Genomic DNA, 7296 nt, shown 5'->3' with positions numbered 1-7296 from the left:
ACTCTTCCCTCACTCGTGAACAAGACTCTTAGGTACTTGAACTCCTCCACTTGGGGCAGGGTCTCCTCCCCAACCCGGAGATGGCACTCCACCCTTTTCCGGGCGAGAACCATGGACTCGGACTTGGAGGTGCTGATTCTCATTCCGGTCGCTTCACACTCGGCTGCGAACCGATCCAGCGAGAGCTGAAGATCCCGGTCAGATGAAGCCATCAGGACCACATCATCTGCAAAAAGCAGAGACCTAATCCTGCGGTTACCAAACCGGAACCCCTCAACGCCTTGACTGCGCCTAGAAATTCTGTCCATAAAAGTTATGAACAGAATCGGTGACAAAGGACAGCCTTGGCGGAGTCCAACCCTCACTGGAAATGTGTTCGACTTACTGCCGGCAATGCGAACCAAGCTCTGGCACTGATCGTACAGGGAACGGACCTCCACAATAAGACAGTCCGATACCCCATACTCTCTGAGCACTCCCCACAGGACTTCCCGAGGGACACGGTCGAATGCCTTCTCCAAGTCCACAAAGCACATGTAGACTGGTTGGGCAAACTCCCATGCACCCTCAAGAACCCTGCCGAGAGTATAGAGCTGGTCCACCGTTCCACGACCAGGACGAAAACCACACTGTTCCTCCTGAATCCGAGGTTCGACTATCCGACGTAGCCTCCTCTCCAGTACACCTGAATTGCCGCCCCGACAGGCACCAACTACCTTGCGGCCACAGCTCCGATCTGCCGCCTCGACAATAGAGGTGCGGAACATGGTCCACTCGGACTCAATGTCCAGCACCTCCCTCGTGACATGTTCAAAGTTCTTCCGGAGGTGGGAATTGAAACTTTGTCTGACAGGAGACTCTGCCAGACGTTCCCAGCAGACCCTCACAATGCGTTTGGGCCTCCCAGGTCTGTCCGGCATCCTCCCCCATCATCGCAGCCAACTCACCACCAGGTGTTGATCGGTAGAAAGCTCCGCCCCTCTCTTCACCCGAGTGTCCAAAACATGAGGCCGCAAATCCGATGACACAACTACAAAGTCGATCATGGAACTGCGGCCTAGGGTGTCCTGGTGCCAAGTGCACATATGGACACCCTTATGTTTGAACATGGTGTTTGTTATCGACAAACTGTGACGAACACAAAAGTCCAATAACAAAACACCACTCGGGTTCAGATCCGGGCGGCTATTCTTCCCAATCACGCCTCTCCAGGTTTCACTGTCGTTGCCAACGTGAGCGTTGAAGTCTCCCAGTAGGACAAGGGAATCACCCGGGGGAGCACTTTCCAGTACTCCCTCGAGTGTTCCCAAAAAGGGTGGGTACTCTGAACTGCTGTTTGGTGCATAAGCACAAACAACAGTCAGGACCCGTCCCCCCACCCGAAGGCGGAGGAAGGCTACCCTTTCGTCCACCGGGTTGACCTCCAACGTACAGGCTTTGAGCCGGGGGAAACAAGAATTGCCACCCCAGCCCGTCGCCTCTCACTGCCGGCAACGCCAGAGTGGAAGAGGGTCCAATCCCTCTCGAGAGAAGTGGTTCCAGAGCCCTTGCTGTGCGTCGAAGTGAGTCCGACTATATCCAGCCGGAATTTCTCGACTTCGCGCACTAGCTCAGGCTCTTTCCCCCCCAGTGAGGTGACGTTCCACGTCCCAAGAGCTAGCTTCTGTAGCCGAGGATCGGACCGCCAAGTGCCCTGCCTTCAGCTGTCGCCCAGCTCACAATGCACCCGACCTCTATGGCCCCTGCTATGGGTGGTGAGCCCATTGGAGGGGTGACCCACGTTGCCTCTTCGGGCTGTGCCCGGCCGGGCCCCATGGGAACAGGCCCGGCCACCAAGCGCTCGCCATCGTGCCCCACCTCCGGGCCTGGCTCCAGAGGGGGGCCCCGGTGACCCGCGTCCGGGCGAGGGAAATCTGGGTCCATGGTTTTTCATCTTCATAAAAGTCTTCGAGCTGCTCTTTGTCTGATCCCTCACCTAGAACCTGTTTGCCTTGGGAGACCCTACCAGGGGGCTTTATGCCCCCGGACAACATAGCTCCTAGGATCATTGGGACACGCAAACTCCTCTACCACGATAAGGTTGCAGCTCAGAGAGGAGTATATATATACATACACATATGTATGTGTGTGTGTGTGTGTGTGTGTACAATACGAAGGTCCTGAGTAGTCTGGGGTTCAATCCCTGGCTCGGGATCTTTCTGTGTGGAGTCTGCATTTCCTACCTGTTAATGCGTGGGTTCCCTCCGGGTACTCCGGCTTCCTCCCACTTCCAAAGACATGCACCTGGGGATAGTATGTGTGTGTGTGTGTATATTCATCATCCAACCATATACATGTACATACATATACATATATATATATATATATATATATATCTGTATATATATATATATGTATATGATTGGATGATGCATATACACACACACACATATATATATATATATATACATATATATATGTATATATATATATATACATATATATATATATATATGTATATATATATATATATGTATATATATATATTTATACATACATACATATATATATATATATATATACATATTTATATGGCTGGATGATGGATACACACACACACACACACACACATATATATATACATACATACATACATACATACATAAATACTGTACATACATACATACATACATATATATATATATATATATATATATATATATATATATATATATATATGCTATTTTGTCAATGTTTACTATGACTACAAATAGTTGTTTACTAGAGGTCAAGTTTATCTAAGTTTTATTGCCATCATTTCTACCAAACACAATCAATCACACGTGACTAATAATGACAATGTAATAATCTATGCTTCCACGTAAAAACAGTGTCTAAAATTGCCAACCATAATGGCGTCTAACTGTTACACATTTTTAAAAAATACGAGATTGGTAGATGTTGTATGACGACAACCAGTCTACATGTGCTTTTTGGACTTGGAGAAGGCATTCGACCGTGTCCCTCGGGAAGTCCTGTGGGGAGTGCTCAGAGAGTATGGGGTACCGGACTGTCTTGTTGTGGCGGTCCGCTCCAGGGGCGTCACTAGACCTAATACTGTACTGGGGCACACCTGGGGCACAAATAATTCATGTGAGCGTGCAAAGCGCGCAAGCAAAAACATTTTTAGCACTTATTTATCATAAAAAATACATAAATAGTGCTTTAAACTATGAAATCATATCAGATTATGTTGTATGGATCTTTGATTTACCACCTGAAATTAACTAATGCATTTGACCTACTTGTGCACTTTTTTACTCCAGACTTCTAAACTGCTACTGGTAAAAGCAAAAAGGAAGAGCAATGAATCTTTTTGAAATATATATTGCAGTAATCATCTGCAAATTTAACATCTACAAAAGAAAAAAAAATAAAGCATCCCTTCATCTCTGGGTTCTTTTATATTATTTAATTTCCATTTATGGCAATGTGGCTAATCCTATTTCAGACACACAAAACTATAAAATATACACAAAACAACAAAGACACAGTAGTAGAATAAATGAACAACTGTTGTGTGTCTGTTTAGGGAATCATTTTCTGAGAAGTAAACTGTGACGTCTCGTTTTCATTTTTGCAAAGTGGTCAATCACTCTGGAAAGACATGGAAATATTACAGTAACTGTTATACAGTTGACCAGTGGTTCCCAACTGCTGGGTCGTGACATAAAAGTGGATTGTGTTTCATTTTCAGTGAGTCGCAGTCAGATGTGTGCATGAAAAAAAAAAGTTTAGGGAGAAAAAAATCAAATTGTTGCAACAAAACCAGATTATTTTAGACTTTTTTCTAGTGACTATTAGTGAGTATTTTAGCAAAAGGCAAACCGACTAACAAGTTGGAGGAGGACTCAGGACAGACATGGAAATATATTAAAAAAAAATCTAAATGGGGCAACAAAACCCGATGTTTTTAGCCATTTTTCTGAAAACAAATACAGAAATGTAACTATTTTTTCTGGAAACAAAACCAGATGCTTTAGCTGTAGCCATTTTTCGGGTGACAAAACAAGATTATTTTAGTCAAAGTCGCACCGATTAACAAGACAAGTCTACTGTGCTATTTTTCTGTGAAATGAACTTGAATGATTTAAAAATTGGCTCACGACTTGATATGGAAAAATGTTTTTCTTCCTGAAGATAAACCATTTGAGAAGCACTCAACTCACACATGCTTACTCCAAATCATCATTGATGCAGAACCAGCAGACAATAACCAACATTATGTTTCATGTTCATTGGAAATTCCCCCGACAGCTCGTACAGCAAATGAATATGTTTGTCTTGATACAAGGAATAACGTTAGCTAACTTAGCATCAACTTAAGACAATGATGTTGCCTAGCTAGCTAGGACTTCACTTACATCTCTCATTCCTGCTGCTTCTTCTCTGCTGCGGGCGAATAACTTTCTTAAATCCATCAAAATCAAAATAATGTAATTAACAAATTGTTGTTGGCTAACGTTACCTGCCTCAAGCAGTGATTCGCAAGCCCCCCCCCCCCTCTCTCTTTCTCTGTCTCTCTCTCTCTCTCTCTCAACCGAAGTCTCTATCCACAGGTGAATAAATTACCATATTAATTAGCCATGTGCTCTTTGTTAGTGGAGTGAATACAGTAGCAATCAATTACCATACTAAGTAATATGTGCGGTGTTGTCTATGTTATGTAGACTTAAAACTCTGAAGCGTTTTTTTTTTATTGGTGAAATTTTTACTGGGGCACTGCAGATCAACAGTGGGGCACGTGCCCCAGTGAAATATGTCTGGCGACGCCCCTGGTCCGCTCCCTGTATGAGCAGTGTCAGAGCTTGGTCCGCATTGCCGGCAGTAAGTCGAACACATTTCCAGTGAGGGTTGGACTCTCCCAAGGCTGTCCTTTGTCACCGATTCTGTTCATAACTTTTATGGACAGAATTTCTAGGTGCAGTCAAGGCGTTGAGGGGTTCCGGTTTCGTGGCCGCGGAATTAGGTCTCTGCTTTTTGCAGATGATGTGGTCCTGATGGCTTCATCCGGCCGAGATCTTCAGCTCTCACTGGATCGGTTCGCAGCCGAGTGTGAAGCGACCGGAATGACAATCAGCCCCTCCAAGTCCGAGTCTATGGTTCTCGCCCATAAAAGGGTGGAGTGCCATATCCGGGTTGGGGAGGAGACCCTGCCCCAAGTGGAGGAGTTCAAGTACCTAGGAGTCTTGTTCACGAGTGAGGGAAGAGTGGATCGTGAGATCGACAGGCGAATCGGTGCAGCGTCTTCAGTAATGCGGACGCTTTATCGATCCGTTGTGGTGAAGAAGGAGCTGAGCCGGAAGGCAAAGCTCTCCATTTACCGGTCGATCTATGTACCCATCCTCACCTATGGTCATGAGCTTTGGGTCATGACCGAAAGGACAAGATCACGGGTACAAGCGGCCGAAATGAGTTTCCTCCGCCGGGTGGTGGGGCTCTCCCTTAGAGATAGGGTGAGAAGCTCTGCCATCCGGGAGGAACTCAAAGTAAAGCAGCTGCTCCTTCACATCGAGAGGAGCTAGATGAGGTGGTTCGGGCATCTGGTCAGGATGCCACCCGAACGCCTCCCTAGGGAGGTGTTTAATGGCACGTCCAACCGGTAGGAGGCCACGGGGAAGACCCAGGACACGTTGGGAAGACTATGTCTACCGGCTGGCCTGGGAACGCCTCGGGATCCCCCGAGAAGAGCTAGACGAAGAGGCTGGGGAGAGGGAAGTCTGGACATCCCTGGTTAGGCTGCTGCCCCTGCGACCCGACCTCGGATAAGCGGAAGAAGATGGATGGATGGATATATATATATATATATATATATGTAACAAACAGTTCAGGGTGTCCCTCCAGTGTTGCCGTAAGGCTGTGACGTAAGAGGTCTGTATAAAGGTGGGTTGTTGAAGAAGGTGAGATATGTGTATGGAGATAAGTGTAAAGAAGGGAACAATAAAGTGGTGGAGACCGGACCTGCTCTCATGACTCCCTTTTATTATTTTATTTTATCAGTACCCAAATTATGCGAACCCAGGACACTCGGCTACATTGGTGGCAGCGGTGGGATTATTTTAACTGCTGTGTTGAAAAAAAAGAAGAAGAAAGTTTTACACGGGACACGTGAGTTTCGAGTTAGCTGCTAAGCTTCCCGGCCATTTTGCGGACACGTGGTGTGGTGACCACGACTCTTTTTAAGCCCGGAGGCCCTGTTTGACGGACACTCACACGGCATGAATGTCGAAAGTGGACTTTTGTTTAACCGCTCCATTCACCGACGGAGGGAGCCGACTGCAACCAGGAGCTGGTGAGGATTTTCGGATCCTCCCGACTCGTCTCGTGGGAGACTGGGGGCAGCTTTTAAACAAAGACAATTAATGGACCGGTTCGGGGCCAACCTGTCGGCGAGTGTGCGTGCTCCGGGGGAGAGCGTGGAGGTGTTTGCTGCGGGCGTGGGCCGGCTGGTTGCGGAGGCGTTCCCGCGGTCTTGCTGCTGGCCCTTCGCGCTGAGAGACAGCCGACGGTGGCGTGAGAAGTACAGAGCGTGTCGGACCCGTCGGTGCCCTTAACGTCCCCGTGGGCGGGTCCCAGGCGTGTCGGCCCACCCGGAGGGTGGTCATGGACGTTCTGGATGTGGCCCGGAGGTTCCCATGGGGGTCGTGGGGGCCCCAGGGTGTTTCCCCTTCAATTAGACTCTGTATGTTGCTTGAAAAAAAAGGACGTGCACCACCGCCTATATAACCCCAAGTCTGATGGCATGATGGAGCGTCATAAACGAACTATCTCACAAACGGACTATCTCGCAGGGGGTGACAGGGGTAACCTCCATCGCACAATCGGACTATCTCGCAGGGGGTGACAGGGGTAACCTCCATCGCACCATCGGACCATCTCGCTGGGCGCGACCTCCTCCACATAATTGAACTATCTTACAAATGGGGCGATTGGAGTGACATCCTTCGCATCTGGGAGTTTTTGCATGTTTTGAGGGGCCAGCGTGTTAGCCTATGCAATACGGTGTAAAATAATATATTGTTGATTTATTGTGAATTTTTTTTTTTTTTTTTTTTTTCTCTGTTCGATTTCCCCTTGTTTGTTACCTATTTTGTTTGTGATGAAACGGGGACGTTTCTAATTGAGGGGGGGACGCATGTAACAAACAGTTCAGGGTGTCCCTCCAGTGTTGCCGTAAGGCTGTGACGTAAGAGGTCTATATAAAGGTGGGTTGTTGAAGAAGGTGAGATATGTGTATGGAGATAGGTGTAAAGAAGG

Source organism: Nerophis ophidion, linkage group LG14 (genome assembly GCF_033978795.1).
Source record: "Nerophis ophidion isolate RoL-2023_Sa linkage group LG14, RoL_Noph_v1.0, whole genome shotgun sequence".
Classification (NCBI taxonomy): Eukaryota; Metazoa; Chordata; class Actinopteri; order Syngnathiformes; family Syngnathidae; genus Nerophis; species Nerophis ophidion.
The sequence above is the reverse complement of the archived record's forward strand: the minus strand, read 5'-3'. Positions refer to the sequence as shown.